This window comes from Pelophylax lessonae (genome assembly GCF_965119305.1).
Source record: "Pelophylax lessonae genome assembly, chromosome: 4".
Taxonomy (NCBI): Eukaryota; Metazoa; Chordata; class Amphibia; order Anura; family Ranidae; genus Pelophylax; species Pelophylax lessonae.
In genome coordinates, this window is record NC_138771.1 from 609,663,592 (window position 1) to 609,683,522 (window position 19,931).

The window sequence follows — 19,931 nt, forward strand, 5'->3', positions numbered from 1 at the left end:
TCTTCCACAAGGGAGGATAGTTAGATTGCTTTATATCCCCTTGTTGGGATTATAATAGCCTCTCAGGTTTCTTGGTTCGAGATGTTAACCAGTTTGGTTACTTTACACATGCATAATACACAGAGCTACAGTTCGAAAGGAGCGTCCTCAGAGTGTGTTCACAATGATTTGCAAGGGATACCCCTCAAACACTGCAGCTCTAACCCCCGAGGTTGAAATGAGATTCTCTCACATTTGTTGTATCTTATTGATAACTTACATAGTTACATAGTAGGTGAGGTTGAATAAAGACAATAGTCCACCTAGTTCAACCTGTGTAGGTGTGTGTGGCTGTAATCATCTCACATACCCCTGAATGTTCTGATTCTTGAGATATAAGTCTAAGAGTCTTTTGAAAGCCACCATACTTCCCGCAGAAACCACCTCTTGTGGTAGAGAATTCCACAATCTTGTAGCCCTAACAGTAAAGAACCCCCCACGTTGCCTGAGGTTAAAACGCTTCTCCTCTAAACGCATTGTATACCCTCTAGTCCTCATGCAATCCTTCCGACTGAATAGCTTATTTTCAATGCTGTGATCACCATTGAGATATTTATAAATTGCTATCATGTCCCCTCTCAGGCGTCTCTTCTCCAGGGAGAATAAATCAAGCGATTGCAGACGCTCTTCATAACTTAATCTATCCCTGGGCAGGAGCTTCCCCCGACCCATTATATGGGGAGTTCCTACTGTATAAAATCCCTGGGACTTGTCAGAGTAACCTGGTCTATCAACGGATTCACCGGGAGCACTTGCCAGCTCAACAATTTATAGCACCTCAGGGTATTTGGTATCATTCCTTGGTACTCTCGTTGTTTTCTAAAGTTTGTAAACATATTTAACCTACTTTGTTGAATATCCTCTTGGTTGACTGTATTTCTGCCTTACCTGTGTCAGTTTGTTACATAATCCAGTCTCTTTATAGGTTTATTTGAACTTTACTATACTTGTTAACTGATTTGAAACTTCAATAAAAATGATTGAAAGTAAGATAAAAAACCTTTTGACTTTACAACCCCTTCAAGCAAGGTCAACAGTGTTTTTCTGTAATTGCAGATACTAGAATTAGAAGCAAAAATCAGCCACTACATCTAAGGACTAGAAAGCTGCAATATATTACATTCTTGTTCTTGAGTTTTTGTTTGAATACACTTTTTGGTTGCTTGTATCATATCTTCATATGTGTACTTAGTGTCACTACTCTTTCTAAAGCTTGGTACACGCTATTATCATTTTTTTTTTTCCCCAGTGGGCTGAACGAATGAATGAATGAAAACGGGAGAGCTTGGGAGGAGTCACTGTACTAACAGTATGATGTTAGTACAGCGATCTTCCCTGCTGAGCTATTGTGTTCTGACAGGGGGATGGCCCCCCCACCAGAACACACTGGTCAGCGCTCCCAGCCATTGGCTGAAAGTGCTAATTGAACGCGGATTGGCAGGTCCTTTTCCAGTCATGGCCCGTACACACTGGCCGAATGTTGGCTGACCTCTTTTGATCCGGCTGATACCACCCAATATTCGGCCCATGTGAACGGCCCTTTACTTTGAATGCTTTTAGTGTTGTAATGCTGTTACTGGTGGTACGTAGAACTACACATTGGTAATCCTTTCAATAACCACAAAGGTAAGGGATACAACTTTTATATCAAACATATAACCCCAGCTTTATAAAGCACTATGAAAATATATGGCTTTTATTTATTTTTTCTAGAAAAAAAAATACTTTTCTTTTTTTTTTTTTTTCACAGCACAAGATTTCTAGCAAGATCAAAATTTTTTGTTGCAATAAGCTGCAATACATTACATGTATTTGTTTTGGCTTTTTTTCCCCCCAAAATTACACTATATTACCAAAAGTATTGGTACGCCGGCCTTTATATGCACATGAAAGTTAACCTCCCTGGCGGTAGGATTATGTCAGGAATTATGTACCAAAAGCGGTACAATTTTTTGCATGGAAATTTGGCGTTATGTATTATAGGCCTACAATTCTTAGTAATTACTTACTTAAACCTGACCAAAACAAGACTAGTAGACATCCCAGATGTGATAAATTTGAAACAACCAACGCATGAATTATAATCTATATTTGTAATTATAATTATTTGTAATAATTTATAATATTTATAATAAGTATAATAAGTATAATTATACTTATATAATTATAATAAGTATAATATATACATATATAATTATAATACTTATATAATTATAATAATTATAATAAGTATAAATTTATCATTATAATCTATATTCTATAATTATAATTGTATCACCTCCTTTTTATGTGTTTGTGCAACATTTGAATTTCCCTCCCAGTTCCGCTCCCATGCACCATTGCTGCTGCAGGGAACAGAACCAGGAAGTCATCAGAGCAACGGACGCCGGGGATCTCGGCGGCGTTCACAGCAATGGGAGATAATCGCTGGATCGCCAGGAGAAGGTAAGGAACCCCGCTGCAGGCTCTGCACATCTACCCCGAGCGTGACTCGGGGATACCGATCCTAGCATGAAAAAAAACACCCCGAGTCACGCTCGGGGTTACCGCTAAGGGGGTTAATGGCATCCCAGTCTTAGTCCGTAGGGTTCAATATTGAGTTGGCCCACCCTTTGCAGCTATAACAGCTTCAACTCTTCTTGGAAGGCTGTCCCCAAGTTTTAGGATCGTGTCTATGAGAATGTTTGACCATTCTTCCAGAAGTGCATTTGTGAGGTCAGGCACTGATGTTGGACGAGAAGGCCTGCCTAGCGGTCTTCGCTCAAATTCCTCCCAAGGTGTTCTATTGCGGTCAGGACTCTGTGCAGGCCAGTCAAGTTCCTTCATCCCAATCAAAAAGCTTGCTAACCTTAGTCCGGGCATACAGGGTTCGAATGTTGGCCAGTTCAGCACAAACCAGCCGAGGTTCGAACTGTTAATGGGCAGACTAAATGTACCAATTTTATTGATTGATCAACTTGGTTACAACCAGCCAGCTGGATTCTCTTGCCATAGACAAGAAGACAAGGGACAAGACAAAGGGTAAAGACAAGGGCTTGGCAGGAGGGATTTCCCTGTCAGCACTGTCTGTGTTGATGGGGGAATCAAGCGCATTTCTTTCCTGCAACCCGTGGTTTCAAGAAAGAAATGTGCTCGATGTATGGCCAGCCTTAATTTTCATTTTTTTAGTGACATGGTTAAAGCAGAACTCCAGGTTTTCCTTCCCAAAAACAACAGATGCATCACAACCCCAGTGTCAGTTTCTCTGTATCTTACCTACTTTAGCTGTATACAGCAGGTTTCTGTGTCTGGAATGTCACTCTTCCTCCAGTCTGAATTTCTAAGTTCTCTGACTTCCTGTTTCCTTCCTTTACCAGTCCTGATACTACATGTCCCATGATCCTTTGAGCCTCTGTAGTTTCGGGGCAGGCTATGGGAGTCACTTGTAGCAGCTGTGGGAGTTGATGTGGGCGGGTCTAAGGATTACTGTGGGTGTTTCTTCATGTGGGTGGTGATTAGGGGAAGATTTGAATTCCTCTCTGCATTGAATAGGGAAGAAACAGGAAGTGGAACATCAGTCAGAAAATTAAAGTGATTCTAAAGGCAATTTTTTTTTAAAAAAAAAATAAAAATAAATAATAATAAACATGTCATACTTCCCTACTCTATGTAATTATTTGTGATACTTCCCTGCTCTGTGTAATGGTTTGTTATACTTCCCTGCTGTGTGTAATGGATTGTTCTACTTCCCTGCTCTGTGTAATACATTTGTTTCACTTCCCTGTGCCGTGTAATGGTTTGTTCTACTTCCCTGCTCTGTGTAAAAGGTTTATTTTACTTCCCTGCTCTGTGTAATGGTGTTTTATACTTCCCTGCTGTGTATAATGGATTGTTCTACTTCCCTGCTCTGTGTAATGGTGTGTTATACTTCCCTACTCTGTGTAATGTTGTGTCCTACTTCCCTGCTCTGTGTAATGGTGTGTTATACTTCCCTACTCTGTGTAATGTTGTGTCCTACTTCCCTGCTCTGTGTAATGGTATTGCAGAGAGCAGCCCCGATCCTCGTCTTCCCCCACTGCTGCTTGCTAAGACGGCACTCATGAATGCAAACCAAATGAATATGACTTACAGCTAGTGAAAACCCAAATTTCAGTATCTCAGAAAATTAGAATATTACATAAGACCATTAAAAAAAAAAAAAAAGGATTTTTAATACAGAAATATTCTTACTGAAAAGTATGTCCATGTACAGTATAGTATGCACTCAATACTTGGTTGGGGCTCCTTTTGCATAAATTATTGCATCAGTGCGGCGTGCCATGGAGGCGATCAGCCTGTGGCACTGCTAAGGTGTTATGGAAGCCCAGGTTGCTTTGATAGCGGCCTTCAGCTCGTCTGCATTGTTGGGTCTGGTGTCTTTCATCTTTCATTTGCAAATACACCACAGATTCTCTATGGGGTTTAGGCCAGGCGAGTTTGTTGGCCAATCAAACACTGATACATTAAACCAGGTATTGGTAGTTTTGGCAGTGTGGGCAGGTGCCAAGTCCTGCTCCCCAAATCATCATTGACTGTGGAAACCTCACACTGGACCTCATGCAACTTGGATTCTGTGCCTCTCCACTCTTCCTCCAGACTCTGTGACCTTGGTTTCCAAATAAAATGCAAAACTTCCCACAGTCAGTGATGATTTGGGGAGCCATGTCATCTGCTGGGGTTGGTCCACTGTGTTTTATCAAGTCCAAAGTCAGCGCAGGAAATTCTAGAGCACTTCATGCTTCCCTCTGCTGACCAGCTTTATGGAGATGCTGATTTCATTTTCCAGTAGGACTTGGCACCGCCCACACTGCCTAAAGTACCTATACCTGGTTTAATGATCATGGTATCACTGTACTTGATTGGCCAGCAAACTCGCCTGACCTAAACCCCATAGAGAATCTGTGGCATATTGTCAAGAGGAAGATAAGAGACACCAGACCCAACAATGCAGACAAGTTGAAGGCCGCTATCAAAGCAACCTGGGCTTCAATAACACCTCAGCAGTGCCACAGGCTGATCGCCTCCATGCCACGCCGTATTGATGCAGTAATTCATGCAAAAGGAGCCCCGACCAAGTATTTAGTGCATATTATACTGTACATGGACATACTTTTCAGTAAGCCAACATTTCTGTATTTAAAATCCCTTTTTTTATTGGTCTTATGTAATATTCTAATATTCTGAGATACTGAATTTGGGTCTTCACTAGCTGTAAGTCATAATCTTCAAAATTAAAAGAAATAAATGCTTGAAATATATCACTGTCTGTGTGTAACGCATCTTTATAAAATATATATAATAAAAAAAATAAAAATAAAAAAATATATAAAAAGTGTCACTTTTTGAATTGAATTACTGAAATAGAGTGTTAGATGCCTAAAATAATCTACAGAGAAATGGTACCAACTTCCAGAAAAATATCAGCATAAACAAGGGGGATAAAGGTATAAGTGAGGCCTCAAACTCCCCAAATATAGAGGTACTCACTGGGAAAAGGGGGGAAATAGAAATAGGAAATAGACTGGATTTTGGGGTACCGATACCTTTAAGTTAATATAGCTTAGATAGCATTGTTTAAAAGTGACTTTATTGAATATAGAAAATCAATCAATACATAATTACAACAATTATGACAAAATCGCATATAATTGACATAGTTGATAACAGCTAAAAATTTACTTAAATGTGCAGAATAGTCGGGATATCTCCACAGTTTTCTCTACATGTTTCGCGGACTGGGCCGCTTTTTCAGGAGAATATAGTGCATGAATTTTTACCAGATTCTACAGAATAAAGCAAAAATTGATTCAGAAACAAAAACATCTATGTAACTATGTATCTATAACCAAACCGTTTCCCCCTCTGGTGCATTCATGCCCTATAGTGACCACAGGTAAGGTGGATACCTCTCCCTATACACAATGATAAAGACCCTCTATGCCTTACGGTTTGGTTATAGATGTTTTTGTTTCTGAATCAATTTTTGCTTTATTCTGTAGACTCTGGTAAAAATTCATGCACTATATTCTCTTGAAGAAGTGGCCCAGTCCGCAAAACATGTAGAGAAAACTGTGGAGATATCCCGACTATTCTCCACATTTAAGTCAATTTTTCGCTGTTATCAACTATGTCAATTATATGTGATTTTGTCATAATTGTTGTAATTATGTATTGATTGATTTTCTATATTCAATAAAGTTACTTTCAAACAATGCTATCTAAGCTATATTAACTTAAAGGTATCGGTACCCCAAAATCCAGTCTATTTCCCATTTCTATTTCCCCCCTTTTCCCAGTGAGTACCTCTATATTTGGGGAGTTTGAGGCCTCACTTATCCCTTTATCCCCCTTGTTTATGCTGAATTACTGAAATAAATGAACTTTTTGATGATATTCTAATGTTATGAGATGCACCTGTATATCGTCAATTAGCGAGTGTCTCCAACAACAAAATATAAACATGTGATTACGATATCCAGTCATCATACCTTTAACAATCGATCCAAAACCAATTGAGGAGGGGGCCGGTGTAACGTGAGAATTACCTACCCCGTGAGAAAAACCTACCCTCGTCACTTCCTGCCAGAAACAGCTGAGCAGCGCAGCAGTGCGCATATATATATATACACAAGGGAGTGGTATATCTGGCAAATGCAAAAACGATGTAAGAAAATGTGTAAAAAATGTGATAACAATGGTGTAACTAAAGGTCCTTATATATACCCAATGATTTCAATGTAATCTCACAATATGTATCTTAATCAACAGAGGATATGATTATATCATTAATAAATATTAATCATAAACCAGTAAAATGAAACAACATAAATAGATAAAAAAAATAAAATATGTGCGGTGCCAACAAGCAATAAATATATTTCAACCAGTGAAAAATAAGTGAATCTAAAAGTAATTATCGTGACTAGTGTAATAAATAATTTAAACACTAGGTGGCAGTATTGATAAAAAATGTAAAGTGTGGATATCCAAATAAATGACAGTTGTAAAGTGATAAAATGTGCCAAGTGGTATGTTAATATCAGGAGAAAACAATCAATACTAAAAAGGTGAAATAATGGATATCCAGGTGAAGAATTGATATATAAAATAAATAAAATATCGTGCCAAGTGAGATGATTTGAAATCTATAAAAACACTTATAGAAATTCCAAGGATAAAACTACATAGATAATTAGATAGTCCAAAAAAGTGCAAAAAAAGTCCAACAATTATTGATCAATGTAATGATCTTCCAAAAAGGTGCAACAATAATGTGCTATAAAGTGCCAGCGAAGGTTTTCATGGATGGAGGGGGTGCTTCCCAGTGATGGATCAGGTTGTGGGTGTCGGGTGAGGGAATTTCCGTGCTCCCCTTCCTACATAGCCCGCACTCACCAGAGAGCGGCACCCCTACAGGGGTAACCAGCGTTGGATTAATGGGGTCTTCCCCGGAAAGCTGCGGTGAGCCTCTCCACTCCTTCTGGGATCAAATGCACTTCCTCCTTCCAGCACTAATATAATTTAGGCAAACGATGTGGCATGGGATCTTGGGCAGCGCTCCAAAGTGTTATCAATGATGTCCGAGATTATATAGATAGAAAACACTAATATAGTGATGTACTGCAAAATGTGTCTGTTTATTAGGCATATAACATAAAGTAAAGTACTCACATTTAAAATAACGATACAGTGTCCGTAAGCAGGTAGGGACCGCGAACCCCTCGTATAGCGGTACTTCCGGACGCCGTGCGTATCAGCAACCGGATTTGCGTGTCAAAGGGCGGAACTGACGTGCCTACGCTCGACGCGTTTCGTCATCAAGCTGACATCATCAGGAGCAGCGTGAGGCTACGTGAGTCCCGCTTGTATAAATCCTAGTAGGTTGCCCAGCAACCGGAACGAGCACCCAATCAGAAAATTCATACTAACGCGTCATAAGTTGTTGGGCAGTATTTAATAGTCAAAACTTAAAAGAAGTGTGGAACTCCCCGAAGGTTTAGTGGTGGCCAATGAATTTTATTCGGGAGCCAGAGTCAGCAGTTACTAGGGAAATCTGTTTGAATGGATTAATTAATAATATAACCACGGATAATAAAACTATGTTTAAAAATGGATTATTTAATGTTATAACCACGGATGTTAAAACTAAATATAAATTAATAGCAAAGGGATATAAAAGAGCGCCCAAGTTAATACGTCTATATTTTGAAGATTCTGTAATCACAAATGTAAAAGTAATTAAAAACATGAGGAATATATTTAAATATTTTTCCATATGTAAAAAATTTTTTTTTTTTTTTTTTCAATTGGCATCATCAACCATATTTCTCAAGAGTGGATTAAATAAAAATGTATTTGGATGAAATTAATATATGCACTCTCAATAAAAATATATATATATTTTTTTTTTTTTAAATTATTAAAAAACCTATTGCGGGTATAAGAGGATTCTGGCAAAATCGCCCGGAACAAATTATTAATTATAAAATAATTCCATTAAAGTCTATATTAAATTTATGGGACTGATATGTAAATTAAATTATGATAAAAAAAATTGTCTATATGTTATTTGAAATAAAAAATGTCTATCAAACAATAAAAATATGAAGATTTATACGTGTAAATAATTTTATATCTCCCTCAATATTTGTACCTATGGGAAAGGAAAGGCATTAATTTCCTGTGGACGGGCAACCCACTGGTTGGTATATAAATATACAAGATATATATTATTTAGCAAACTTCTAATAAAAAACATATATCAATAAGCATCCCATATGTAATCTTGTATATAACCTTGTAAATCCATATGGTATATTATAAGGACCAAAACGTAAATAATCACAAAATAGATGGGAAGAATCTTCAAAATATAGACGTATTAACTTGGGCGCTCTTTTATATCCCTTTGCTATTAATTTATATTTAGTTTTAACATCCGTGGTTATAACATTAAATAATCCATTTTTAAACATAGTTTTATTATCCGTGGTTATATTATTAATTAATCCATTCAAACAGATTTCCCTAGTAACTGCTGACTCTGGCTCCCGAATAAAATTCATTGGCCACCACTAAACCTTCGGGGAGTTCCACACTTCTTTTAAGTTTTGACTATTAAATACTGCCCAACAACTTATGACGCGTTAGTATGAATTTTCTGATTGGGCGCTCGTTCCGGTTGCTGGGCAACCTACTAGGATTTATACAAGCGGGACTCACGTAGCCTCACGCTGCTCCTGATGACGTCAGCTTGATGACGAAACGCGTAGAGCGTAGGCACGTCAGTTCCGCCCTTTGACACGCAAATCCGGTTGCTGATACGCACGGCGTCCGGAAGTACCGCTATACGAGGGGTTCGCGGTCCCTACCTGCTTACGGACACTGTATCGTTATTTTAAATGTGAGTACTTTATGTTATATGCCTAATAAACAGACACATTTTGCAGTACATCACTATATTAGTGTTTTCTATCCATATAATCTCGGACATCATTGATAACACTTTGGAGCGCTGCCCAAGATCCCATGCCACATCGTTTGCCTAAATTATATTAGTGCTGGAAGGAGGAAGTGCATTTGATCCCAGAAGGAGTGGAGAGGCTCACCGCAGCTTTCCGGGGAAGACCCCATTAATCCAACGCTGGTTACCCCTGTAGGGGTGCCGCTCTCTGGTGAGTGCGGGCTATGTAGGAAGGGGAGCACGGAAATTCCCTCACCCGACACCCACAACCTGATCCATCACTGGGAAGCACCCCCTCCATCCATGAAAACCTTCGCTGGCACTTTATAGCACATTATTGTTGCACCTTTTTGGAAGATCATTACATTGATCAATAATTGTTGGACTTTTTTTGCACTTTTTTGGACTATCTAATTATCTATGTAGTTTTATCCTTGGAATTTCTATAAGTGTTTTTATAGATTTCAAATCATCTCACTTGGCACGATATTTTATTTATTTTATATATCAATTCTTCACCTGGATATCCATTATTTCACCTTTTTAGTATTGATTGTTTTCTCCTGATATTAACATACCACTTGGCACATTTTATCACTTTACAACTGTCATTTATTTGGATATCCACACTTTACATTTTTTATCAATACTGCCACCTAGTGTTTAAATTATTTATTACACTAGTCACGATAATTACTTTTAGATTCACTTATTTTTCACTGGTTGAAATATATTTATTGCTTGTTGGCACCGCACATATTTTATTTTTTTTATCTATTTATGTTGTTTCATTTTACTGGTTTATGATTAATATTTATTAATGATATAATCATATCCTCTGTTGATTAAGATACATATTGTGAGATTACATTGAAATCATTGGGTATATATAAGGACCTTTAGTTACACCATTGTTATCACATTTTTTACACATTTTCTTACATCGTTTTTGCATTTGCCAGATATACCACTCCCTTGTGTATATATATATATACACACATTTTTTAATACTATTGGCAGCGCCAATTACCCTATCATACTTTCTTCATTTTTTGATATAGTCTTGTACTATATTTTTGGGTAGGCTGCAGCCATTCCAATAATCAGATCCATTTGCGCGGAATTTTCTCCTTTCAGCGCAGCAGTGCGCATGCTCACAGCCCCGGATACGTAATGGAGCTGCTGAGGAGCTGACTAGTGCGCATGCGCACTAGGATGAAATGATCACGGTGTCTGTGAAAAAAACCTACCCACGCGGCGGTTACATTAAAACAGATGGGCTGCAATACGAGTCATCTCCGCTCCTGTCCCTGACACTTCCCTGATCTGGGCTAGTAAATATAAAAGCGGCTCTCGGCTCCGTGATTTATCTTTTCATACAGCTGCCGACGCTTTTATATTTACTAGCCCAGATCAGGGAAGTGACAGGGACAAGAGCGGAGATGACTCGTATTGCAGCACAGCTGTTATAATGTAACCGCCGCATTACAGACACTGCCGTGCAACCGGAAGTGACGAGGGTAGGTTTTTCTCGTGGGTAGGTAATTCTTACGGAACACCGCTCCTGGCGTTTCAAGCCAGGCTTGTCATAGGAAGTGGAAATTACTCTGTGTTATTAAGTCAATTTTCCTATATCAATGTGGTAGAAATATAGTTAGTAATTATAATATGTTGTATTAATGTTGGAGTTCAGTTGCAGACCTTCATAGCTCCTAGGAACATAAACTTTGTTAAAATGTAACATTTTGTAGAACTACAATTCCTAGTATGTCTTGTATCTAGCAGGATGGGTATGCTGGGGGTTATCATACAGACATGAATGCTGTGCAGTACATATAGAATTAAGTGTCAGAGTGTTGGCTGGGTTGTAGAAATTCTATTAATAAATCTACATACCATTGAGGAGGAGGACTATCCTGGACACTGTGCGGCTTCTACAGGCAGATCAATGTAGAAGAAGTGTATGAAGGAGAACACAGCATTGCATGCAATGTCCAGTGACTTCATTCCACGCTCTGCCTGCCTGCACTCTGAAGCTGGGGGAGGGGGACAGTGTAATCAGCCCTCCACTATTCTGTGTTCCTTCCTGTACAGACTAGGAAGAGTGACAACATCCTTCCAGCTTTGCACATGCACAGTAAAGATTGTTTTTTTAAAAGGCACTTTTTTTTTTTGTACTGACAAAGCAAAAACAAAAAATGACGTTACAGACAGACACAAAATCCAAGATCCACATGCACTTATGCTTTTTGTAATTGTAAAAATCGCCTGAATTATTGTATCATTTATGTGAATTACGCTTTTAATCAATATTGTAAGAAACTGTTGAAATTTTTAATATTGTAATAGATTTCTGATACGGTATGTGTGTAGACAATTCTTATTAGGCACTTAAAAATCCCCACTTGTCCTGTCCAATCACTATTGGTAGGGAATGGACGGACGTCCCTCTTATATTCTTCCAGCTTTGCACATGCACAGTAAAGATTGTTTTTTAAAAGGCAATTTTTTTTTTTGGACTGACAAAGCAAAAGCAAAAAATGACGTCACAGACAGACACAAAAGCAAAATTTTAGGTGAATAAGGCACACCAATCATCCAATCATAGGCAAGCAAAAATCTTTTTCTTGTTTTTTAATTTAATTGTTTTTAATTTACCTTGCACATGGCTGGATAATAAATATTCTTTGCAAATCAATATTTTTAGCTTTACCTTCTTCACTAATTTAAGTAAAAATTCCTTTTGCAAAGTAAATACACACTTTTCCATTAGTAATTATACCTCAGTGTGTCAAAGTTATGTTATATAACACAAAACTAAAATAAAAACAATATTAGAAATAGAATGATTTAAAGTGACACAATTTTTTAATAAAAAAAAAAAAGTATGTATTCATAAAGTGATAGTAAACACACACACTGATTGAAGGATAAGTTATCTTTTTGGGAAAAAAATAATAAATGCACATTTTTTTTTTTTTTGCAGGTAAAAAATGTGCATTTAATATTATTTTTACTATTTTTTTTTTTGGAGCCTGTAAGGCATTACACTAGTGATCAGTAGATTGCTGGTGCCATGCAAGTCTCCAACAGATCTGCCATTGTATCTGTGTATCTGATAAGAAGAGAGAATATACTACCACAGTGCTCCACAGTGCCATGGTAGTTTATGAAAAATTACAAGCTGACATTCGCAAAGGCTGCTGGACCTTGTAGTTTTCCATTCACTGGACACTGTGAATGAGTGATGCGGCTGGGCAGGCGGAACCCCTCATTTTTTTAAAATTGTGACAGCTAGCGGGGAGGGATATATGCCTGCTAGCAGTCAGTTTGGGGAATCAGGGAGGTGCGGGGCCAGTCCATTCATAACATGTTACACCCCGAATATGAGTGAGAGATGAACCGTTCCTTTAGTTTACATTGTTCCTTTTATTTCTGTATTTGGATGATGACACTGTAATTATTTTAATTTAAAAAAAACATGTACCTTTTTCCTAATCAATATACAACTGTCACATGACCCAGATCTTTCCCAGCCTGTCTGCAGGTAAACATAAGGAGGAGGAGCTTCTAGTCCTCTGCTACTGGTCGCATGTTATATATAAAAAAAACTGCCTTTGGAATACAGAGTAAAAATAAATAAATACTATTAATAAACGGTTTTAAATCATCATACAAATACAGGTATATGTTTGAAATCAAATTGTTATTATTTTGTGAAAATAACATGGTGTGGGAGGATTTATTCCAGTCACAGGCTGTGCCACCCCCCTCCAGCCTGTGTCTTAGAATAAGAGAGAGGCGAAGCCTCCATTAATCTACATGTAATATCCAGCCCTTATTGTGTTTAACTGGTTAGTGGGCATGGAGGAGGAGGGAATGAGTGGCTTGTCATTTACCACTGTGTATACACCCACATGTGTGACTCTATAGTCACATGGAATGCTCAGATGTTATAGGGAGGAAAATGTTCAATTTAGAAATACACCAAAAAAATGAGCATGTGCAGAGTTGCCACCATGGCTGCAAAATTCCTAGCTGAATTGGGCACTTGGACAGAAGGTGGTGATAAAGAGCAGCAGGATGAACCAGGGGTTTTTTTTTTTTTTTGCAGAATACGAATCTCATAGGTGACTGAGTGAGTATGAAAAGCATATAATACACCATTTATTGGTAGTTTTTTGTGATGTGGGTTTAGGGACACTTTGAACTTTTGCTTACTGGGCACTTTTATCCCCTTCCTGCCCAGGCCAATTTTCAGCTTTCATCACTGTCGCTCTTTGAATGAAAAGTACGCGGTCATGCAACACTGTACCCAAACAACATTTTTATCTTTTTTTTTTTAAACAAATAGAACTTTCTTTTGGTGGTATGTAATCTTCACAATTTTGTTTTTTTTTTTTGCTAAATAAGTTAAAAAAGACCAATGATTTTGAAAAAAAAAAAAAAAACGTTTTCATAGTTTGCTATAAAATTTTGCAAACTGGTATTTTTTTTTCCTCACTGATGTGCGCTGATGAGGCTGCATTGATGGGCACTGATGGGCACTGATGAGGCATCACTGGTGGGCACTAATAAGGAGGCACTGGTGGGCACGGATGAGGCTGCACTGATAGGTGGCCCTGATGGACACTGGTAGGGGGAACTAATAGGTGTCACTGATGAGGAGACACTAATGGGCACTGATGAGCAGCACTGGTGGGCACTGTTGGGACTGCACTGATAATCAGGACACTGGTAACCAGTTCCCTGATTATCAGTGCACATGTTCCTTTTAGAGACGCCAGGTATTAGCTCTCTTCTCCTCTCCTTATGCTGTCAGCATGAGGAAAGGAGTGCTGAGAACCGGCTTCTATTTACATCCATGATCAGCTGTGATTGGACACAGCTGATCATGTGGTAAAGAGCCGCTGATTGTCTCTTTACCTCAATCTGTGATCAACAGTGTCCTCCGGACACTGCTGGTCAAAGAGAGTGCTGCCTGCGCCCTGGAGTGGTGATATGATGGCCTCCTAGAACTGGCCATCAGCACTGTAGCCTTCATTTGGCTACAGCGCGTTCAGCAAGTGGTTAGCTAAAAAAAAAGTTGTTTTACTGCTCTCAGCCTCCTCCAATTCTCCAATTTTTTTTGATACTGCTCTGTAGGTGGTCAAGATCTTTTTTTTTTTTAAACAGTTTGGTTTTATTGAGAATGAACAAAGAATATAATAACAAAAACTTTGCGGTCTTTCTGTCATAGAAAGACATATGAAATGGTGAACAAGCATATTGTAAAACATTACAATGGAAAATGGTTTTACAGCATTGGTAAATTAAAAACAGTTAGTCATATGATAACTCGCAATAGCGTAAATTAGTCAAATGTAAACATCACCCGATACTTTGACCGGTGAGGTCATAACGTCACCAAAAACTTTTCCATAAAGTTTAATTTAGTAATTTAAGCATTGAAGAAAACAAAATAAAAAGAAGTAATTATGGTTAGAGTTTGTAGGGGGGGGGGGGGGTAGATAGAAGGGAAAAAAAAGGGGGGGGGTGAGGGTAAAGGGGAGGGGGAAATAAAAAAGGTAGCAAAACCAAGAGTATATGACGCGATATAGCAGAATTTGTTTAGTACAATCGATAACTTCTGTGGGTGCAGTTCAGGATATTAGTGGCATTTTTCCGCAAGATAACATTAGGAATTCAATGCATACAATGAGCATTTCAAAAAATATAAGCAAGGAATTATGAATTACGTATCATAAATCCATTGATACGGATCAGGTAATACGGTTCAAGGATCAAGTTCAAGGATCAAGGATCAAGGATCAAGCAGGCATCAGCTCCGTATAATGATCAGAGAGGGTGAACAATTGCCAATTGGCCCAAATGTTCCTAAATTTAGCAAGTCTGTCATCTGACATTGTCAGTGTTTTTTCCATTTCGTAAACTCTCCCAATTTCAACTAGCCAGTCTTTTATAGTGGGTACATCCTGTGATCTCCACTTCCTCGGTATGAGTATTTTCGCGGCATTTAACAGGTGTCTTGTCAGAGTGTTCCTGTATTGCCTGATAGAGTGAGAGTGTACATTAATAAGGCAACGGGCTGGGTCATTATGTGTCTGAGCACCTGAGATCTCTTGTATGAGGTTACAGACTTGCGACCAAAATGTGGTTATTAAGGGGCAAGTCCACCATATGTGTAGTAATGTTCCCTTTTCATGACCACATCTCCAGCATCTATCACTTGTCTGCGGGAACCATTTCTGAAGCTTGTCTGGTGTGGCGTACCAGTGTGTGAGTAGCTTATAAGATGATTCTTGCATTTTTGTGCTAATGGAGCATTTGTGTGCCAGAGCGCAAGCTGTGCTCCACTGATCCTCAGAGATTGTTAAGTTTAGCTCTGATTCCCATCGCTTCTTAAAGTTGTCTGAGGTATCATCGTGTTTAGCCTGTAGCCAAGAGTAAGCTAGAGATGTGGTCTTTCTTGTAGGTTTGCCTGACAAGCAGATTTTTTCGATGTCGGTGAGTTCATGTGAGAATTGAGATTTTTTCTTATGTGTGGTAAGAAAGTCATGTATTTGTAAATAGGTCCAAAATGGGATTTTGGTATTGTTGCAAACAATTTGTAACTCAGATTTGGTAATAATCTTTGAGTCTTTAAGACATTGTGCAATACGTAGGGGTTTGTTGTTTGTCGTTTTAAGTGTCAAGTGCGAGGACAAACCGGGCGGAAATTCTGGATTATTAAAGATCGGGGTCAGGGGACCCGGGATACTGGCAAGGTCAAAGTGTGCCGCCAGTTTGTGAAAGATTTCCAAGGTGTTAGAGATAAGTGGGTATTCCGTTAGTTTACTTGGATAGGAGGAATTGGTAATCCAAGGAGCGAGGCCAAGTGGCATATCTGTATGTGATTGTTCCAGGTTGACCCAGTCCTTGTCATTGGCGTGACAGTTCCAGTCTATTACCCTACCAACTATGATAGCATAGTAGTATCTCCTGAAGTCCAGTAAACCCATGCCACCGGAGTTCTTTGAGCGGGTGATAAGTTGGAATTTAATCCTAGGTTTTTTGCCTGCCCACACGAAAGATCTCTGGAGTTGTTGCAATTTTTTGAAGAAAAGGAGAGGGAGTTTGATTGGGAGGGCGCTCATGCAGTATAAAAGCCTTGGCAGGATTACCATTTTTATAATGGCCGCCCTTCCAAACCAAGAGAAATTGTTCGTGTTCCATCTTTTGAGATCTGAGTCAATCTTGTTTAGTAGTGGAATGTAGTTTTGTTTGTATAGGTCATTCCATTGAGGGGTCAGCCAGATGCCCAGATATTTGAGGGAATCTTGTACCCATCGGAACGAGCTATTTTTCTGTGCTCTATTTTTAACTCTAGTTGGCAGGGATATATTCATGGCTTCGGATTTGGTATGATTTATCTTGAAGTTGGAAAGGAACGTAAATGTTTTAAAGTCTAGTAATAAATTTGGAATAGATATATGGGGGCTGGTCAGAAAAAACAGGAGGTCGTCTGCATATGCAGCAACCTTGTATTCTTTGTCGTCTAGATGGAAACCTCGGATGGAATCATTAAGGTTAACTGTTCTGATCAGGGGTTCTAGTGATAGGATGAAAAGGAGTGGGGAGAGGGGGCATCCCTGTCTTGTGCCATTTTTGATGTGAATATCTTTTGATAGAGATCCATTTATTTTGATCTTGGCGGTGGGGTGGTGATATAAGGATGAAATTCTGCTGAGCATCGCCGGGCCTAGTCCAACATGTGAGCATACCGAGAACATGTAGTCCCATGAAACCCGGTCAAAGGCCTTCTCCGCGTCCGTCGAGAGGAGAAGGCCTTCGACACGACCCCGCTTAGCACTATATATTAGATTGAGCGCCTTGGATATATTATCCCTCGCCTCCCTGCCCGGCATGAAACCCACTTGTTCTGGGCCTATTAATTTCGTAAGTAAGGGACGTAACCTATTGGCCAGAATTTTTGCAAACAATTTAATATCGTTGTTTAGCAACGATATTGGCCTATAGTTAGAGCAGTCTGATGTATCTTTGTCCTTCTTGGGGATTACGGCTATGTGGGCCTCGAGGAAGGAGGGAGGGATGTCCTGACTTTTGGAAAGAGAGTTGAAAGTGTCGCATAGAGGGACTATTAGTAGTTCTTTAAAAGATTTGAAATATTGAGAGGTCAGTCCGTCCGGACCTGGGCTCTTCCCTGCTTTTAGACTTTTAATAGCCGCTAATAGTTCTTGAGATTCTATGGGTCTTTCAAGTAATTGGGTCTCGGAAGCGGAGAGATGGGGCATCTTACTGTTTGAAAGGAAATCTTTAATAGCGTTTGTCTTGTCGTGAGATATATGGGAGGGTTTGTGTTGAACCGGTAGATTATATAATTTAGTGTAATACTCTTGAAACACGTCTGCAATGGATTTGGTGTCATGTACTACTTCGTCTTTCTTGTTTTTAATGCCAAAGATGTTCTCCACCATTTTAGCCTCTTTCAACGCCTTAGCAAGTAATTTGCCGCTTTTATCTCCCTTTTCGTAGTATACTCTTTTCCTGAAGAAAAGGGCTCGTTTGTAGTCCGCGTCAAGAAGGTCACGAAGTTCCCTCCTTGCGTCATTCAATTTTGCCATGTTTATTGAAGCGAGTGATTGTTTATGTGCGTTTTCGAGATCGTTTATGGTGGAGGACAGTTCTGCAATTTTTTTCAGTTTTTCTCTTTTTTTCCTGGCTCCCCATTTTATCAGTGCTCCCCTTACTACACATTTGTGCGCTTCCCAGTTTAAAATGTGTGAGGTTAATTCTGGTGAGTTTGTCTCAAAGAAAATTTTGATTGTGTTTGAGATATCTGAAAAGATCTCTGAATCCAAGAGTAGTGCTGGATTGAGCCTCCAATTAAAGACCTTCTCCTGCCTCTCCTCTAGATTCATGTGCAATGAAATGGGTGCGTGGTCTGAAAGAGATTGAATACCTATATGGGCTTCTGTCGCAACAGGGAGGTCTTTCTGTGTAACAAAAATATAATCGATACGTGAGTATTTGTTATGTGGGGGGGAAAAACAAGTAAAGTCTCTACCTGAGGGATGTAGTGATCTCCAAATGTCCACCATTAGAAGGGATCTTAATGCCTGCTTGATTCTTTTGAGAACTCCATAAGCAATCGCTGTTTTGCCATTTGAGGTGTCCTGGAGGGGATTCAACGGGACATTAAAATCCCCGCCCAGTATCACACAACCTGAGGCAAAGCCCTTCAGCTCGTCCATTAACCTATTACAAAAGGAAATATGAGATTTGTTAGGAAAATATACATTAGCAAGCGTTACCGGCTTGCCTGCCCAAGTGCCCTTCAGAAATAAGAAACGACCTTCTGGGTCTGCCATTTGTTCTGTTACCGAGAAATTTGCGTCTTTGCTTATTAGGATCGAGACCCCTTTGGTCTTGGCTAAGGGATTCGTGGCATGAAAAGATTTGATAAAATAGCTGTTTTTTAAGTTAGGGATGTAGTGCGATTTAAAGTGCGTTTCTTGTAGAAACACTATTTTAGGTCGGATTTTCTTAAGCTCAGTGAGGACTTGCGACCTCTTCTCTGGAGTGTTCATACCTCTGATATTATGTGAGACTAGTAGAGGTTCACTGCCCAGAGATGTAGAGTAAGCCATGGTGTTAGAAGAAGTGAGAACAAGTAAATGAGGTTATGTGGGAGGGGGAAGGAAGCGGTGATGAAAGAAAGAGATAGAATGGAATAGAAATGGGTGAAAAAGAGGAAGAGAGGTGGGGAATGGAGGGTCGTTGGGTGTGGGAACTTTAGAGGATGGGGGGGAGGTGAAGGGAGTTAGGTTGTAAGGGTTTTGACTTAAAAAGTCAAGGAAATAGATTAACACAACCTTTGACAACTTGTGTCAATGGTTAAACAGTTTAAACCACTAGGGTGAGGGGGTTGGTGGGAGGTGTCAGTAGCAGGGTAGATATATTTTCTAGTTTGTGTGTGGTCTCAGGTGTACACCGTACCCTAAATGGACTACTGCATGCACTCAAAGACCTCTTGATATAAACTGATTAACTTACACTAGATATATCCACATTAAACACGGGACAACATCCCGCCCACGGCCGCAAAACATTGAAATATAAAGGCACTTAGCATTCCGTTGTGCATGTGGAGAAGTCATATAAACCTTTAACAAGTATGGATTCGCTTGTGCCTACAGATATTAAAGTGAACATTGTGGGAAAAATATAGTAACAATCAGAAATATAACAGACATAACAAGCACATTATGGGATCTGTTACTCCCTTGACTAGCCATTCTCCTCATGAAAAAAAAAAAAAAAAAAGGGGTCCAGGAGGACAGTAAAGTTCCATCCCAACGGTATAGGACAACTATGAGGGAATGCACCTAATCAATGGGCAGTATGCTTC

The 19,931-nt window shown here is 39.2% G+C and overlaps 1 protein-coding gene across 2 annotated transcripts in view; it reads right to left on the reverse strand.

The window, feature by feature from the left end:
- Nucleotides 1-19,931, reverse strand: part of LOC309553579 (uncharacterized protein) — a 241,585-nt gene that overhangs the window by 25,586 nt on the left and 196,068 nt on the right. Inside the window, exon 1 of one of the 2 annotated variants that reach the window (XM_082254854.1) lies at nt 11,417-11,687. The exons of the other annotated variant lie outside the window; for it this stretch is intronic. The gene's annotated coding sequence lies outside the window, so the exon portion shown is untranslated. Of the gene's footprint in view, nt 1-11,416; nt 11,688-19,931 lie in introns of those variants that run through there. 2 annotated transcript variants of the gene reach the window in all.